At 39.7% G+C, this 19,406-nt stretch overlaps 1 long non-coding RNA gene across 1 annotated transcript in view; it reads right to left on the bottom strand.

Annotated features, from left to right (window-relative positions):
- The window catches only part of LOC115419047 (uncharacterized), a 152,057-nt gene that overhangs the window by 32,243 nt on the left and 100,408 nt on the right, over positions 1 to 19,406 (bottom strand). The window contains exon 3 of the long non-coding RNA XR_003935389.1: positions 455 to 463. This is a non-coding gene — a long non-coding RNA (uncharacterized LOC115419047). The remainder of the gene's footprint in view (positions 1 to 454; positions 464 to 19,406) is intronic.

The following is a 19,406-nucleotide window of genomic DNA, read 5'->3' as shown; positions in this document are numbered from 1 at the left end:
AAAAAACCCCGACCTGCACATCATACAAGGCCAAGACTGAAGGAAGAAGACAACTGAGAGTAGGATTATTAAATTGATTATGGTCTAGAAAAACTGGGCCGGATCTACGAAAGGTGTATTAAAACATGTGCTTACTCATTGCACGCATAAAAAAATTTACAAACTGATTTACTAACAGTGCGCAATAACGGTTGTGTCTTTCAAAGGTGCAAAATAGCGAGTGTGCATCCAGTTGGTACGTTTGGCACAATGAATATGAAATATGGGGCATTTACACGCAGTTGTGCGTGTGCTGGGAGGAGAAAATATTAATTTAACACATGCAAAGTGATTTATCAAACCCGAAAGCAATTTTGGTTCTAGAAACTGTGTCTACATTTAACATGTCTCATTTTCATTTCATGAAGACAATGCGCTCTTAGATGCTGTGCTTCTTGGCTGCTGCGGTCTTAACCTTTTCCCACTTATGTTGTTCACTTAAATTTAAAAGAAAATTCAAGGTGTTAACCCATGTTTTGTTTTGGTTAAAATGTCTGAGAAGGACTGTTGATGCTTGTGTATTGCAAGTTTTTTATTCTGCTCTTTACTGTACATTATTAATGTTCCAGTGAACGTTAATACAAGTTGTTCATTGTTGAACAGCTGTGTGTCTGTGGTCTTCCTCCGCTGTCAAAGTGATGACGTCATCATACGACAAGTCGACTCGACTTCGACTTTATTGACAAATAAGTCGATCTGAAAAAATCTGAAGTCACTAATGCCCTAATGTGCATTTCTTTGTCTTACTGATTTGTGATAGAGTTGGTACATTACATAGATGTTTGGGTCTTTATGGGTTAAAGTGACACTGAACTACGTGCTGAGTATTCCACAGCTGTAACATGATGTTAAAGTGACGTGAACACAGCCCCACAATAATCCCATCATGAATCCAGTGTTAAATGTGAAGCCTGGTATTGTAACGACGCCGCTGTCAAACATGATTCCAGGCGTTTGGAAGCTGCAGCCTCACATTAGAGCGGCGCCGCTGTCAGGAGCGATCGTACAAACTCTGGAGCGTGCATTCATCAGATGTTTTATCATAAAATGTTCAGCTTATGCTTGACAGATAAAAGATGAATAGAGTTAAAAGTAAAGCCGCATGAAAATTCAAAAGGTGCTATTTATTTTCAGCATCACCCAAGTTCCTCCAAAAAAAAAGTTCAAATGCTCCAGACACATGGAGGCTTGTTTTCTGTAAAGACGGAGTTAAGCTCCTATGAGATCTGTGAGTTATTGATTACAAAGAAGAAAGAACAAAGTAGTGTCTATAATGCATCGGGTATGAAAAATGTACAAGTGAAAAAGTCAGACATCAAAGACAGACATTGTGTACGAAGCACAGGGAGAAATAATTCAGCGAGGCAAGTGGTTTATCAGACGGGAATTAAAGCTTCAAAGCAGAAAAGGTGTGGCACGGACAAGTACAACCCACATTCACTTTTAATTACTGCTGTGATGAAGTTTCCCAATTTATAAGTTCTTCTAAAAAACACCTGCATGTACACAGTCGTCGTCTCCTTGTTCTAAGTTGTTTGGTGTCGTTTGTAGTTTCACATTAAAAAACACATTAGAATGAATCCAATCATTGTTTATGAGACTGAACCATTAAACCTCTAAAGAAATGGAAAAGTCAAAGGAAAACAGACTCACGATCTTATCTCTGACAACGCTCACATGATAAATAAATAAAATAAATAAATAAATAATCAATCAGTACATACGTACAGGGCTAATTTGTCACAGTGAAACTGCTGAGTAGTTTATGTCTTTAGATGTGATTTTTTAATTTTAAAACACTTACATCTTCATTCAGGTTCAGGTCAAAGCTCAAGGAAATCTGGAAAATCCTCATTAAAAATTCAGCTTGAATCAGGACAGGATGAGATGAGACGAGATACGACCAGACAAGATAGATAAGATAAGATAAGATAAGATAGATTACATAGGATAAAATAAGATAAGATAGACAAGATAGATTACATAAGATATAGATAAGATAAGATAAGATAAGATAAGATAAGATAAGATAAGATAAGATAAGATAAGATAAGAAAAGACAAGATAAGTTGAGATAGACAAGATAGATTAGATAAGATAAAGAAGATTAGATAAGATAAGATAAGATCAGAAAAGAAAAGAAATGAAAAGATAAGATAAGATAAGATAAGATAAGATAAGATAAGATAAGATAAGATAAGATAAGATAAGATAAGATAAGATAAGATAAGATAAGATAAGACTTTATTCCACCGTGGGCAAATTTCACAGTTAGCAGCAGCAACAAACAGCACACAGGTGCAGAGAAAAGGACAGACAGAAAAGTAACAGATGAGTGAAAAAGGAAATATAAGCAGAAAAAAATAAGAAACTTGGTATTTATATAAATATTTGTATTACTACAAACATTGACCACACAACAGAAGAAGAAAACATAAAAACACAACAGAAGATGATGTTTGAAAAGTCACAGATTTTAGACTCAGATGAGAAGATTTGGCAAAACGTGGGGATCTTCCTGGGTCAGTGTTTACTTCAGGATTAGAGCATTTAGTGAATAAAGACAGAGTTTGTCGCAGATTTCTTTGAGATTTGGGTTCTTAGTTACAGAGAAAAGTGGAAAAACTAAAGACATAAGAGGTATTTAAATGATCAAACTGCTCTGTCTGGGTTGGATGTTTGAACAGTTTCCTGTTTGGTGTCGAGTACAGACCATGGACTGACTGTTAATAGTTGTCATGTGGAGAATGTCTCTGCATATTTCCATGTTTCTGCATCCCTTTTTCCACATTAAAACACTCAGAGTCCAGTTGGAGATCAACGTTAAAGTCATTTCACACAATAATATATGAAACAATTCAATAACAGTTCCTATTATGAGACAACTGCAGAAAAGTCACGACAGAAAAGAACCCCGAACCAACAGATCTGTCTCTGGAAATGTCTTCAAAAGTCCAAAACTAAACGTCTTCTAATGTTTCTAAGGGCACAGATTCATTCAGCCTCAAACAATAAAACATGGAACATGAAAAGAAAACACATATTTTCAATGATAAAACCAGAGACATTTAGAGTCCACTGAGAGTCCATCATGTCCTGGTCTGTCTGTGGGCGAATGTCATGAGGGTCTGGCAGGTGTGGTTACCATGGTAACACTCACCGGGTCGTTTGACTCTTATAACCCTGATGATATAGTGCCACAAAGTTAATTAAACTGATGTCGACACCAGCAGAGTTACATCAACTGGAAATGACTCAGATCCAAACTCAGATTCAGACTCGGATCCAGACTCAGACATTTGCTTCCTGTCTTTCAGCACCATGGACAGCTCTACAATCACAGTTGTATTAGTTTTCTGGGTTTTTTGAGAAAAAAAAACATAAAGAATTTCTCTATAAAAACATACAAACAAACAAGACAAAACACAACACACAACATCACCCTTGTACGTCATGTCATGAGGACCTGATGGGTGTGGTTACCATGGTAACACTCTGTGTCACTGGGTTGTTTGACTCTTATAACCCTGACGATACTCTGACACAGAGTTAATTTAACTGATGTCAACACCAGCAGAGTTACATCAGCTGGAAATGATGCAGATCCAGACTCAGATTCAGACTCAGACATTTGCTTCCTGTCTTTCAGCACCATGCAGGCTCTACAATCAGAGTTGTATTAGTTTTCTATTGGTTTGTTTTGTTTTGTTTTTTGTTTTGTTTTTTGTTTTTTTTTGGGGGGGGGGGTTGAGAAAAAAACATAAAGAATTTATCTGTAAAAACTGCAAACAAACCAGACAAAACACAACACACAACATTATACTTCTACATCATGTCATGACGGCCTGATGGGTGTGGTTACCATGGTAACGCTCTAAGTCACTGGGTTGTTAGACTCTTATAACCCTGACGATACTCTGACACAGAGTTAATTAAACTGATGTGGACACCAGCAGAGCCACATCAAGTGGAAATTACTCAGATCCAGACTTGGATCCAGACTCAGATGGAACTGTCCATGGTGCCCAAACATCTGCTTCTTGTCTCTCAGCACCGTGGACAGCTCCACCATCAGAGTTCTATTAGTTTTATGTTTTTGAGAGAAATGTAAAGAATTTATCTGTAAAATCCTACAAACAAACCAGACAAAATGCAACACATGACACTACACTTCTATGTCATGTCCTGAGGGCCTGATGGGTGTGGATACCATGATAACGCTCTATGTCACCGGGTCGTTTGACTCTTGTAACCCTGACGATACTCTAACATAGAGTTAATTTAAGTGATGTGGACACCAGTAGAGTTACATCAACTGGAAATGACTCAGAGCCAGACTCAGATGGAACTGTCCATGGAGCTCAGACATTTGCTTCCTGTCTTTCAGCACCGTGGACAGCTCCACTGTGGGGTTCTAATAGTTCAGGGCTCGTGACTGCGACTGAATTACGGTCGCATGCGCCTGAGAATTTCGGTAGTGCGACTATTTTTGAGATTACGATCGCACGGTGCGCCAATAAAAAAAATGAGCGAAAATTAATACGTGCGCCTAGAATAATGGCTGCAGAAGTAACTCGTCAGCTGAAAATAAACAAGCTCCACGCCCCGCTGACTGAAGCGGAAAATCTAGTCCCCGCCCCCTCGCGTGCGCAGGCGGCATAAACAAAGGGATCAAATAACTCCACCGACGTTTGAAACAATCTCCTGACTTCAGGCGTGGTGTAGACCACAGTGACTAGGGTACGTTTACAAGGCAACACTCCGCAAAGATTTCTCCTTTGCGTTATAAAATCATTCCGCGTTAAGACGACGCCGCTATGATAACGATCTGCGTTAACATGAGTCCGCGAGGACGGCTGAATACGCTGTAGTGGCCATGCCAGCCCAGTAGCTGGCGATGTAGAGCTGTAGTGAAACAGTGGTGGTAAAACAGGCGCCTGCGCACAAACAATTTCCGGTTTAGACAGCCTTTAAATGAGGAGAAGAAGAAGAAGAAGAGGAGGAGGCGGACAACACTATTTACAAACAACAATGGCGAGTGGTCGTACAAAGACGCAGGACTTCTTTGTCTGGACAGACGAGCTGAGCACAGTTAGCAGCACGTATGTTGTTCTGAAACCGGCCATTGTTGTTGTGGTTGTTCCTTCTTTTTCTGCAGCTTTATTGTGTCATAGAGGCTGGCAAACCAGCTTGGAGGCGCATTACCGCCACCAACTGGCCCAGAGTGGGTTAACTGGCGGTTCTTGGCTGCGCGCGCATGCGGTGACGTCATATTTTACCCCGGAACGCTCCGACTTGCGTTAACACGGAGCTGGAATGCGGAGCGTATCGATAACGTTCCACCCTGGACCCTGGTATCAAAAGTTTCCGGATTCAGGCAGTCTAGGCACCGTTTCCATGGTAACAGAAGGCTAATCCGCCATGAAATCTTCCCGGAATCGACTGAAGCCGACGCCGTGTAAACGGCCCCTAAGGGCCTTTAGGCCATGAAATAGAAAAGTTGGTTGTTGCAAATAATGGTGTGATTCGTCTTTCTTCTCCAAGAACCAACTAAAGTATATACCACACATTGACAATTGTTTTGCACCTGTGTCAATGTAAGCTTTTTCTTTCATACTCTATTCAAATACTTTATTCTAGGTTGTTAACATTGCTTAAATACATATAGGAATATTACTTGGTATGGCCAAGAGTTTTGCTTGTTCTCCAAATTTTTTATATAATAGTGGTGCGCCTAGATTTTAGCCTGTGCTCCTAACTTTTTAGGGTTAGGAGCACAGTGCTCCTAGGTCAAAAAGTTAATTTTGAGCCCTGTAGTTTCACGTTTTTTGAGAGAACTGTAAACAATTTATCTGTAGAAACCTACAAACAAACCAGACAAAACACACCATTACACTTCTACGTTAAAATGACACTTTTACGACCTTTATTTCAAAATCTATAAATGTTACACACATGCATCATTTACAAAAAAAACACAGCTTTTTCTCAATAATTTGGAGTTGGACTCTTCAGGAGTAAAGTCTCTCATGTCATAAACTGTGTGGAGTATTTTCAGGAGGTGTTCGGTTCCTTCCACACCAGGTTACATCAGTTAAAGCTTTGATGTTTTTGTCTCATTGATTTTTAGCACACAAGCAAAGGATGAAAACCAAACACAAAAATCACTTCAACGATGAAACACAACATGGAAAAGGAGTATTCGTGTTGGATCAGGATGAGATGAGAGTTGAAACTCGCACTGATGTACTTCTACTAAACTCTGTCCAAACATGGCTGAGTCTTTGTTCCAGTGAATAGATCCACATTTCACTGGACACACATGTACAAAGGCTTAGATGTCTTTACATGTTTGGCCATTAAAGGTTTTTACACCAACAACAGAAGAGCAGAACTCAGCAGGACATTTTATAGATCTGTTCACATGGGATCACATGACCTCATTCACGTAACAAACACCGTCCCTAGAACCGACATAGTGTCTCCAGGCCAGGACTCAGTCCACCTCAGAGGCCACATTCTTCTGTTTGTTTTTAATCCTGTTCTGTATTTTAGATGGAGGCGTTTACCCGTCGTAAAAAGTGTGATGAATGTGGCGGAGTTTTGGTGTTTGGACAAAGGAGCAGAATTACAATCAAATATAAAGAAGGGTTTGTTACCATGGTGATTTTTGTCACAGTTTCAGAGGCTCAGGTTTTGATGCTTTATGATCCAGCGGCAGTGTCCAGTGAATAGTCTGAGGTTTACATTCACTCATTCATTGATTTCATTCATTTCCTCTGAATGGACTCTGACTGTAACCCTTGTATGGTGTTTGCGTCTGTGAGAGCCATTTTCATTTTTTATTATAAGAAAAATGATGAGTAAGTCTTTTTTTATGAATTTTTTCCTCTCATATCTTGGTTGCATTGTATTTTATTAAAAAAAAAAAAAAAACTTAAAACAAGTAGCACTTTAATTCATAAATGTCATTTAGCAAAGGCAAATATTAAACATGTATGCTTCTTATGTTGCTTATAATTGGGATGAAGTAAACATCTGTTGAGTATTTTAACATAAAATTGTTTGATTATGTTGAATTAAAAACCCACAAATGCAGCGGGTCCACCACACCCACGAACACTGGCTGAATAACAAAAATCTGAACACCTCACAAGGGTTAAACTTGATAGTCATGTAAAGGCAGCTGTGAAGTCCAGTTTTTTTCACTTAAGGCAGCTGGCCAAAGTGAAGCCAGTCATCCCAAAGCACCATTTTGAGACGGTAATCCATGCCTTTATCACCACTCGGCTGGACTACTGTAATGCTTTGTATTTGGGGATTAGTGGGTCTTACATCGTTTGTCTCCAAAGAGTACAAAATCTCGCTGCACGTCTTTTAACTGGCACTCGTAAATATGAGCACGTTTCTCCGGTTTTAGCATCGCTCCATTGGCTGCCTGTCCATTTTAGAATCCAGTTTAAAATACTTTTATTTGTTTTTAAATCCCTCCATGGTCTTGCACCGCTCTACCTCTCTGAGCTCCTTCACACATACACACCCACTCGCTCTCTCAGATCAGTTGATCAGCTGCTCTTGATGGTGCCCAGAAGCACTTGTACGCTGAGGAGATCGGGCTTTTGCTGCTGCTGGTCCCAGACTGTGGAACAACCTGCCTCTGTACATCAGACAGGCCTTCTCTTTGCCTGTTTTTAAATCTCTTCTGAAAACCCACCTGTTCTCCTTGGTCTTTTAACACTTGTAATGTTGACATTTTGTTTCTGTTTTTATATTTTAACTTTTTTTAATTTATTTGATTTTATTTTTTCTTAATGTTTTTATTAATTTTCATTGTGCTTTTAGTCTTCTGTACAGCACTTTGCAACAGTGCGGTTGTTTTAAGTGCTTTATAAATAAAGTTGTATTGTATTGAATTGGATTGGATTGGATTGGATTGGATTGGATTGGATTTCCATGCAACCCTGTTTCCTTGTGACACATCTTTCATGTCATTATCTATTCAGATTTGAGTTTCTGGAGGATCAAAGATTATTCAGTGAATGAGTCTCTACATCACAGGGCTGTCAAACTCATTTTAGTTTAGGTTCAACATTCAGCCCAATTTGATCTCCAGTGGGCCAGACAAGTAAAATAATAATAGAATAACCTATAAATAATGACATCTTTTCCTTTTTGTTTCAGTGCGGTAAACAACATTAAATTATGAAAATAAACCTCAGGCGGTGTCCAAACATTCGAAAATCCAAAACAAGGTATAAAGAAATGGTCATGTCACATTACATTGCTAAAGGAAGGGTGTGATTGTTACTTGGATTGTCAGGTTGTTCTATTGTATTATGTGTGTGAGTATGTATGTATATACATAAATGTGCAGATATGGGTTGGTGTATAGATGTATACATCATTTGATATGTACAGTACAGGCCAAAAGTTTGGACACACCTTCTCATTCTTCGCATTTTCTTTATTTTCATGACTATTTTCATCGTAGAGCCTCACTGAAGGCATCAAAACTATGAATGAACACATGTGGAATTATGTACTTACCAAAAAAGTGTGAAATAACTGAAAACATCTCTTATATTCTAGTTTCTTCAAAGTAGCCACCCTTAGCTCTGATGACTGCTTTGCACACTCTTGGCATTCTCTTGATGAGCTTCCAGAGGTAGTCACCTGAAATGGTTTCCACTTCACAGGTGTGCCTCATCAGGGTTACTTCGTGGAATTTCTTGCCTTATTGATGGGGTTGGGACCATCAGTTGTGTTGTGCAGAAGTCAGGTTGATGCACAGCTGACAGCCCTACTGGACAACTGTTAGAATACATATTATGGCGAGAACCAATCAGCTAAGTAAAGACAAACGAGTGGCCATCATTACTTTAAGAAATGAAGGTCAGTCAGTCCGGAAAATTGCAAAAACTTTGAATGTGTCCCCAAGTGCAGTCGCAAAAACCATCAAGCGCTCCAACGAAACTGGCTCACATGAGGACCGCCCCAGGAAAGGAAGACCAAGAGTCACCTCTGATGCTGAAGATAAGTTCATCCGAGTCACCAGCCTCAGAAATCGCAAATTAACAGCAGCTCAGATTAAAGACCAGATGAATGCCACACAGAGCTCTAGCAGCAGACACATCTCTACAACAACTGTTAAGAGGAGACTGCGTGAATCAGGCTTTCATGGTCAAACAGCTGCTAGGAAACCACTGCTCAGGAGAGGCAACAAACACAAGAGATTTATTTGGGCCAAGAAACACAAGGAATGGACATTAGACCAGTGGAAATCTGTGCTTTGGTCTGATGAGTCCAAATTTCAGATCTTTGGATCCAACCGCCATGTCTTTGTGCGACGCAGAAAAGGTGAACGGATGGATGCTACATGCCTGGTTCCCACCGTGAAGCATGGAGGGGGAGGTGTGATGGTGTGGGGGTGCTTTGCTGGTGACACTGTTGGGGATTTATTCAAGATTAAAGGCAACCTGAATCAGCATGGCTACCACAGCATCCTGCAGTGACATGCCATTCCATCCGGTCTGCGTTTAGTTGGACCATCATTTATGTTTCAACAGGACAATGACCCCAAACACACCTCCAGGCTGTGTGAGGGATATCTGACCAAGAAGGAGAGTGATGGAGTGCTGCGCCAGATGACCTGGCCTCCACAGTCACCAGACTTGAACCCAACCGAGATGGTTTGGTTGAGCTGGACCGCAGAGTGAAGGCAAAAGGACCAACAAGTGCTAAGCGTCTCTGGGAACTTCTTCAAGACTGTTGGGAAACCATTTCAGGTGACTACCTCTGGAAGCTCATCAAGAGAATGCCAAGAGTGTGCAAAGCAGTCATCAGAGCTAAGGGTGGCTACTTTGAAGAGACTAGAATATAAGATATGTTTTCAGTTATTTCACACTTTTTTGGTAAGTACATAATTCCACATGTGTTCATTCATAGTTTTGATGCCTTCAGTGAGGCTCTACGATGAAAATAGTCATGAAAATAAAGAAAATGCGAAGAATGAGAAGGTGTGTCCAAACTTTTGGCCTGTACTGTACGTGTATGTGGCTGTGTGCGGTGTGTGTGTGTGTGTGTGTGTATACATACATAAATATATATATATATATATATATATATATATTTTTTTTTTTTTTTTTTTTTTTTTTTTTTTTTTTTTCCTGAGACCCACCAATGCATTGTCCTCTGTAGTGGACAAGAATTTCTAATGTCACTAATGGTAACAGTGACTGGAATGATCCAGACCCACAGAAATGTACCGTTGAGAGGAGTTTTGCCATAGAAGGTATTACATGACTCCTCCTTGTGACTGGCCCCAAATCATCCTCTAATTTATCTAGAAGTTAACAAGCCTACTGTCGGTGTGTATTTTTAAACACAATCATAAGATCAAGTGGAAAAGTCTCAAATATTTTTTCTTCCGTCATTCCAAAAATGCGTTCTCTGCGTCTTGTTTCATCTTTTTGATGTCTCCTTCTTGCGACAATAACCACTTCCATGTGTGCGCAATTACGCACACAAACTGTTTGCACCTCCCTTTGAGACTTGTTAAATATAGACGCAGTTTCTATGAGCAAAATTGCTTTGGAGTTTGATAAATCACTTGCGTGTGCTAAATTCATATATTTACATTTTCTCCTCCCTGCACATGCACATATACGTGTAAACGCCCCATATTGCATATTCACTGCAGCAAACATACTAACTGGATGCAGACGTGCTATTTTGCACCTTTGAAAGACACAAACCTTACTGTGCACTGTTAGTAAATCAGTTTGTACATTTTTTCACACATACATTTTTATACACACAACCCTTTAGTAGATCCGGCCCACTGTGATTTGGCACAAACAGTCTGAGGACTGGAAATGGGGGGTAGGACTAGGCAAGCAGCACCTTCTTCCTACTCCCTTTCAGGCACAACAGTTGTTCCATTTTCAGTTTTTTCTTTCTTATATTTTGTATTATGTTTGTGTCTGAAATAAACTAAAAATGATTTTTGTAAGAAAAATGCAATTTTAACAATATTATGCCTCAACTTATCATTTATACATGTGCGTTACACACAATGTTACATAAACATGTGGTAATAGCTATAATATTGTTATAATTTTGGAATTTGGAACTAAAACAAGAACAATTTCTACAATATTACATCGCAGCTTATTTTTAACACAATTTACAGATCCCAGTAGATCTACAAATGCACAAAACACTTAGTAATATTGGTAAAATTATGCATAATTGTCTTTAGATATTTCATGTTGTTTATATTTGTTCAGGTTATTCCCATTTTATTGTTATAGGATATTTTGTAAATGTAAATATTTTCATAGTGTTGAGTGTTTTTCACATCAAACCAAGAGGAGAATTTGTAATTGTCAATTATTTATAGATTATGCTAATATTTTACTAAATCATATTGTTCTGTGTGTGGAACCTGAACTAAAAAAAGTTCAACACCTATGACTGTTAATACCTTCAGTGTAATTTTTGCACTTCACAAATTCATCCTGTGGGCCGGATTACACCCTTTGGTGGGCCAGTTTTGGCTCGCTGGCCACATGTTTGACACCCCTGCTATATCATTTCATGATCCTTTTGAATTTACACTAAGACACTGTGCTGTTCATAGTTCACGTCCTGGAAAATGAGCAGAAAAAAGGCACAGAAGACACAAAAACTGGTGCAAATGATTCCAAAGATCACAGACGACATCTGCAGTTTTTAAAAAAGGCCAGAGATGGAAGGTCAAACTGGTCCAGTCAGACCAGAGTCAGATTCATCTGGTTTGAAACATGACTAGTTCCATTCTATGACGTCTGACCTCTGGAACTTTGTAGAACCTGGAGATGTTGCGTCTTCATCATAGTCTCAGAGGGTCCTGGAATGACATCAGTCCTGTGTAAATCCACAGCTCAGATTTTCTGTGATCTTCTCTAGATTTATTCTGCCTGTTTTCTGTTTCAGAACAATTCAGGCTGTGTTGGAAAAATGAAAATTGAAGTTTTAAATCATTTCGGTGCAAACAGAGGAGGCTCTAACATTGACGCCCCAGCACACAAACACAGACTCAAACTCTTCAGAAAAGCAGAACCTTGACACGCATGAACATTCAGTAATGAATATTTTCCGTCTTTCATCCGTCTCTGTAAGTGGTAGATTATTAACAGTGACCCTGACATCAGATCAGAGGAGACAATCAGTAAATGTGAGTAAAACACAGGCTGTGAATGTGAAGAACATGAAGGTTAATGTCTAAATCACAGGTGGTGGACGGGTTTTTCTGATCCTGTGTGAATAAGGTTTATGTCTGTAATTATAGTTTTTCAAAGTGTCTATGTCCACAGTTCTGTGAGACTAACTTTCTCATGTGTCTATTCCCACAGAGCCAATCAGCGTTGTTCTTTTCTGTGTAGACTGCTAACCTGTCACATGCTGACACAGTACTGTGGTAATACAAGCATCACACATCTGGGTACAGGAAAAGGCTAGGGGGCCAGTTACCGAGGCTGGTTTGTGCATCTATTCACACTTTCAGTTTCAGCATGCAGGCAAATAACATGAAACGTGGCGACTGTTTTGTCTCATATGAGGAATTTGACGGCGTGAATATAAATCAGCCACTGGGACAATGTTCTGAGTGCAGATAGACGAGCGGGGGGCGCTGAGACCAAAATGGGGGCAATATCAAGCAATCAAGCAGCATGTTATGTCAATGGCAAATTTCTGCCCCCCCCCCTTGCAATAAGGTATGTCATGCCCCCCCAGTTGGGATCTATCTATGCATAGTATATAAGCTCCATCTGAATGAAACCCCCCCCACACCGCTCGACCACTTGTTACGGAGCGCTATAACCCCCACACACACACACACACGCACACACACACACGCACAACAAAAAAACATTTCTGCGGGGGCAGCAGGAGGCTAATGATGACGAAAAGGGGCGTTTGTTCACACAAAGTTTGAGAAACATTCCTGTAAATCCACATCCACGACTGTTTTACTGTCGAGTGTTTGTCGATGTTTCTGTCAATGTGTGATGTTCTCAGAGCAAACACAAACAACACAAAGAGCTACAAAATCAGATGAAAAACCCTTGAAAACACTTCATCATGTGCAGTTCAGGGTTGGTTCAACTGGATTTCAACGCCTGGTTTCATCACCGTTACAGAAAGATGAAGGTTCTGATGATAATGAGACTGGATCAGATTAATCCGATTAAACTGAATCAGATCAATCAGAATAAATTGGATCAGATTAATCCGATTAAACTGGATCAGATTAATCAGATTAAACTGGATCAGATTAGTCAGATTAAATTGGATCAGATTGATCAGTGAAAATAAAAACAGAACAAAGACAATGACCAGAAGATGCTCCTCAGACCACCGTCAAAGTAAAGTATGACCTGGATCAGGACCGGTGGATCAGGATTCATTAGGACTAAAGGAAGATTTGAAGAGTCCAACTCCCAGGTGTCGGTTCTGAAACATAACTAAACTGATCTTAAAGCAGCTGATTTTTGATTCATTCATGAAGAGAAAATTCACCAGTAAAACCAGTTTTGGACCAGGTTCTAAATCATCATGGACCTGAACCTGGATCAAGCCAAGGCAGGACCCGTGTAATGGATTGAACAGGTTTACCGCTTAACCCATAAAGACCCAGTGTTACTTTTGTGGCAGTTCCCAAATACATTTTTCTCTGTATTTAATATTTCTCAGATGATTTATCACCATTTACTCAAATATTATCCTCTGTATTGTGCATTTATAAGTGAATATCATGCATTTTTCTACATTTAGTTCTCTGATCATGTAGATGTTCATTAACACCCAGATTAAAGTTGAGGTTTAATATATCAGAAATGGAGAAAACTGAAGAAAAGGTGAATATTTAAGGAAATATATAAATAACTGAACATAAACCCTGCATCTCCATCCACTTTCATTGATCCATCTCCATGGGTTTTACTGGTGAATCAGTGTTGTAGAAGATGATGGTATTTCCACGGTAACTACAGAGCCTCTGAACGTCCAAATGGGTCATATCTTATGACCATGAAAAGATGACAAACTGTATTTTACACCAATTATTTACATGTATTGATAGGATTAGTGGATTAACAGGTATTAAACAGTTTAGATCAGTAGATGGTTTTGGTCGCCGGTGGATGTTTGGGTCTTTATGGGTTAAAGGTGACGTCACCTACTCGGTCTCATCATGAACTGGAAACACCACCACGATAATAAAATAAGAGCCTGTTTTTCCTCAGACCCTCAGATCATCACGTCATGTAGCCTTGGGTCGACTGATTTATTAATGATTATCAGACAGAATATATTAACAAATAAACCCTATAAATGAAAGAAGCCTCAGCAGGTTTCATTAACCTTTAACATTAAGACAAAACAGAATCAGTGAATAAAAAACCAACAATAGTTCAATATATGAGGCCGTTTCTGGAGTGAAGTGCAACGCTCACTTCAGTCACACATCTACAGTTTATCGTCTTCAGGTTCAGGTTGATGAACTCAGTGGGTTTTGGTTGAGCCGCTGCTGAAGAACCAGAACGAACAGAACCAGGACATTTTCACGCTTCATAAATGTGTTTAACCCATAAAGACCCAGTGCTGCTTTTGTGTCAGTTCCCAAATGAATTTTTCTCTATTTTTAACCTTTCTTAAAGGTGCTGGAGACTTTCATGACTGATTTTTCATCAGCTCTGTAAAACCTCAGTCATATCCTCAGTATCATGAAACCATAGTCTTTCTGTGATTACTCACCTGAATCTCTTGCACTACACTGAACAATTTGAAGTACCATCCACCATAAACAAAACCCATGTGTTTACAAACAGAGCTGGGAGGGAACTCTAGCATCTTCAGAATTTTGTCGCGACGTGCATTGTGGGAAACGGAGGTTCGCGCAGCCACCTGACAGCAGCAGCTGCTACAGACACGATGTGGAAACGGCAGGAGCTCCCTTCCCTCTATGCATATTCCTCCAGCCGTTTCCGCATTTCAGCCGTTTCCACGTCGTGTTTGTTTCATCCATATAATATCAAATGGTTGCACTGCCGCTGTGCAAACCTCCCTTTCCCACAATGCATGTCGTGACAAAATTCCAACGATGCCTGAGTGACCTACTGGCTCTGTTTGTAAACAAATGGTTTGTTTATGGTGGATGACACTTCGAAATTGTTCACCGTAATGCAAGAGATTCAAGTGAGTAATCACAAAAAGACTTACAGATGCGTGATACTTCGGCTATGACTGAGGTTTTACAGATTTGATGAAAAATTGGTCACGAAAGTCTCTCGCACCTTTAAGTGATTTATTCATTTCATTCATTTATTCGTTTTGAGCAGAAGAAAACATTTTAAATATTTTGTGTGCAAGGAATTAATATCTGAGCAAATGTATTTATAAATAAAGATTATCAAGACAAAAGAGCAATTTCCATGTACACCAGTAAAAATAAAATAAATTCAATATGTACTGCTCAAAAAGGAGTGGGAAGAAGAAAACTTATTAAATCCCACCCCCCATCTCACATTTATACAACATAACACATTACTTTTGCTTCCATAATGATAAAAATATATCTGTTTAGAGTCCTAATAATGTAAATAACCGATAGGAAACAGATTAGGAAAACTGAAGTATATTACACTTAGTAACTGTCTAAATGATAGTCTGCGTAACTTATAATACAATATATTTCAACAATAATCACTTACCAACAGTGGTAATGGAAATGGAGCATACCAACACAGTAAAAAACGACAAGCACAAACCAACAAAGATAAGAAAGATCCAAGGATGGAATGACCCAGCAATTAACAATAAGCCCCGCCCTCCCTGTACTGTGACCAGACCAAACATTTGTAAAATTAATCAACATTTACTCTAATATCCACTGTATTTTGCATTTTTAAGTGAAAATGTGGTATTTTCCTACATTTAATGTACTGATTATGTCGATGTTCATTAACCGTTAGGAGTCTGAGTGTATTTTGGCTGTTTTTGAAAACTTTTGCCTTCATATCTCTCATCAAGAAAGTATTTATCTTGTCTTATTTGGTATCATTTTTTTCAGCACAACCTCACCTGTGTGACTGTATACTTATTTTTTTCATTTGACATGCTGTATTAAGTAGGAAATTTTTTTTTTTTTTTTTTTTTTGTACTGTTTTTCACCAAAAACATGTTGAATGAACCTGCTGAAGCTCGAATTAAAGTTCAGTGTTATTATATGCAAAAAAGAGAAAACTCAAAAAAAAAAAAAATCTTTTTTTTTCTGTAAAATATATCATTAACTGAACATAAACCCAGTGTGTCCATCCACTGTCACTGATCCAACTCCATGGGTTTTACTGGTGAATCAGTGTTGTAGAAGATGATGGTGTTCCCACTGTGACTACGGAGCCTCTGAACGTCCAAATGGGTCATATCTGATGACCATGAAAAGATGATAAACTGCATTTCACACCAATTATTTACATGTATTGATAGGATTATTGGATCAACAGGTATTTAACTTTTTATAATAGAAAGTGATGTTGGTCGCCAGTGGATGTTTGGGTCTTTATGGGTTAATCACACTGCCTTTAACGTCAACTGGTCAAACTGAAAAAACTGAAATCTGAACCAAATGAGGAATGAAATCAGCGTAAAATGAAACCAACAACAGGAGCCAGAGGTTGAACTGAGCCACTGCTACCACTGACCTCCCATCATGCACCACTCCATGTCAGATACAGAACTGACAAAGGCTCGATGATGAAATAAAACCTCAAACATGAACTGGAGTCGACTGAAATGTTCGTGTTTGTCGTAGGTTTTCTTTGTGTTTCAGGTCCGTCTCTGCTGCTCAGGTTTTGTGTTAGGTCGACCTTGACCTTTGACCTCTATAATCTCATCAGCTGTTCCTCTGAGTCCGAGTGTTGGTTTGAACTGAATCTGGGGGATTCCCTCCTGTTCTGTGAACGAGGACAGCTGGACAGACGGACAACCTTGAAAACAAAACGCCTTCGGCTGTAAGTATCAGCACCGTGGACGTGTATAAATAACTCATAAACAAACAGGAAGTGTGAGCATTTGTTTGTTTGTTTGTTTGTTCGGGTTCTATGTATTTTAAGGGCATTTTTGCGGCGGCGGCAAGGACACAGAAAACGAGGACACAACTGAATGGAACAACAGGAGACAAATGCCACCAGGGGCTGGAATCAAAAAGGGACATCACAGCCTGGGGTTAGCCCCGCCCCCCTGCCGCCAGCTTGGACCAGATCAGAAACAGAAATACTGAGCTGATCCTCTGGGGAACTGGGCCAAACAAAACCAGCAGAATTAAAACTGGACCTGTAGACGAAGCCGCGTCCAGACGCTCCTCGCTGTGACCTTCACGCTGGAGTAAATATTGGCTTTTTTTTTGGACGTGCATGATAACTCCGCCCCCTCCCATCCTTCCTCTGCCGTGGCGGCATCCGTGCTGTGGAAATGGGTTGAGGGGCTGCGACGGCTCCGTGGGGGGTCGCCTCAAATCTCCCGACCGACCGAGCTCCAAACAAAGCCCCGGGCGGGAAACTGAGTAAACACCAGAGAGAGGGAGAAAGGTCAGCGCTCGCCACGTCCTGCAGCGACGCTTTCACATGACCCCATTCTGTTTGGACAGCGCCAGCGTGTGAGCGGCGTTGATCCACGGCGAACCCGGAGAACACAGGAGGCGGAACCGAGGCCGTTGGGGGAAGGCGGTGGAATATAGAGGATGTATGAGTATTCAGAGGAAAGAGAGAGACACACAACAACACGCATTATCCACAGCACACAACAACCCAACAACACACAACATCCACAGTGACAGTTCCTGTTCAGCCCATCCACTTTCAGTTTAAGTCTGACTCTAACAGTCGAACCAGGACCAAAAAACATCACATGGGCTAAAACACTGACAAACCTACAACCAACTGAGCTTCACATTCCTGTTGTTTTGAAATACACTGTTTGTCCATAAAGTTGGAATAATTCTGTTTTCAGACACTCGTCCATTCGTCTTCCTCGTCCACTTGTCTTGGGGTGACCAGGTGTCCCGCTTTGTTCGGAACTGCACAGCATTTTGACCATTTTTTTCCACATCCCACAAAGTGAGACAATGTCACGCATTTGATTGGCTCTGGCTCTCCAAAGTGCAGGACAGTCGCCTTCCTCCAAACATGACTTTCATTTTATAGTGGAGACAGCACGATCACCATTGGCTGTGTCCACTGTCAATCAATCATCATACATGTGGGGTCAGGAGTCCATCAACCTGTCCTCCTGAGCTCCGCCCACTGACACACAGAAAACAAAGGCAGAAGCCTCAGACACCAGCATGCAAATATTGGCGGAAATCATGGAAACTCTGCGCAAAAAAAGAAAATGCAGCTACAGAAAAGACTGGGAAACTGTTTATACATGAGTGAAAGTGGTGGGGGATGATTCACAGAGGGTATTCTGCGAACTATGTCAAACTTTTTTCTCCATCGCGCATAGAGGCGAGTATGACTTAAAGTGACAAACTGTATTTATGTGATGTTTGGTTAGATTTGATCCCTGTTTTCTTTTACCTATTTTTAAGTTTGAAGTTTGAACTGAGAGACTTGAGGCAACAAAATATGCTTTTGTTAAATATGTGGATTTATTTACTTATTTTTACAACATTCCACAGGATATTTACTTTATCTTATTCCATTTTTATTACTGTGTTAAAAGGCTAAATGTTGGACTGTTCTGTGTTTGGATGCACAAAGGTTTTTGGTCCTATAATTTCAGGTTGACTGGAAGTGGAAACAGCTGTTAAAATGTTGTCAGTTATGCCTTTTTGGTTTATTGCACAAAGATTAGTTTACTTTATAGGGTTGAGAACATGCACTCAAATTTAAAAATAGCTGATTTTCTAAAAGTATTTAATTACAATATTTGAAACTTGAGGTTTCTTTTTTGAGTTTTTACAAGTAGATTTTTTGTTATGTTTTTACAAGCAAAACAGTTGTTGAAAACTGTGCAAAAAAAAAAAAAAGCAAAAAATAAATGCCCAGTGCAAAAATATGCATACTGTGTGCAACCAAATCAAATTGTTGTTATTCGTATTTATAAGCTGGACAATAAGATGCACATTGTTAAAAAAAATCTAGAATTTGTTCCAGCATTACGGTTATGTGTCCCACATTGTCCCACATAAACACACTCCTTGTCCCACATCAGGCTTTAAGCACCTGGTCACCCTAGCTTGTCTTCTTCATCCGTTTATCTTTCTAGTCTGTCTATCTTCACCCGTTCGTCTTTTTCATCTGTTCATCTTCATTGTCCATCCG

The sequence above is a fragment of the Sphaeramia orbicularis genome, chromosome 5, assembly GCF_902148855.1.
Source record: "Sphaeramia orbicularis chromosome 5, fSphaOr1.1, whole genome shotgun sequence".
Classification (NCBI taxonomy): Eukaryota; Metazoa; Chordata; class Actinopteri; order Kurtiformes; family Apogonidae; genus Sphaeramia; species Sphaeramia orbicularis.
Note: the sequence above shows the minus strand (reverse complement) of the source record. Positions and strands in the feature narration are given on the sequence as shown.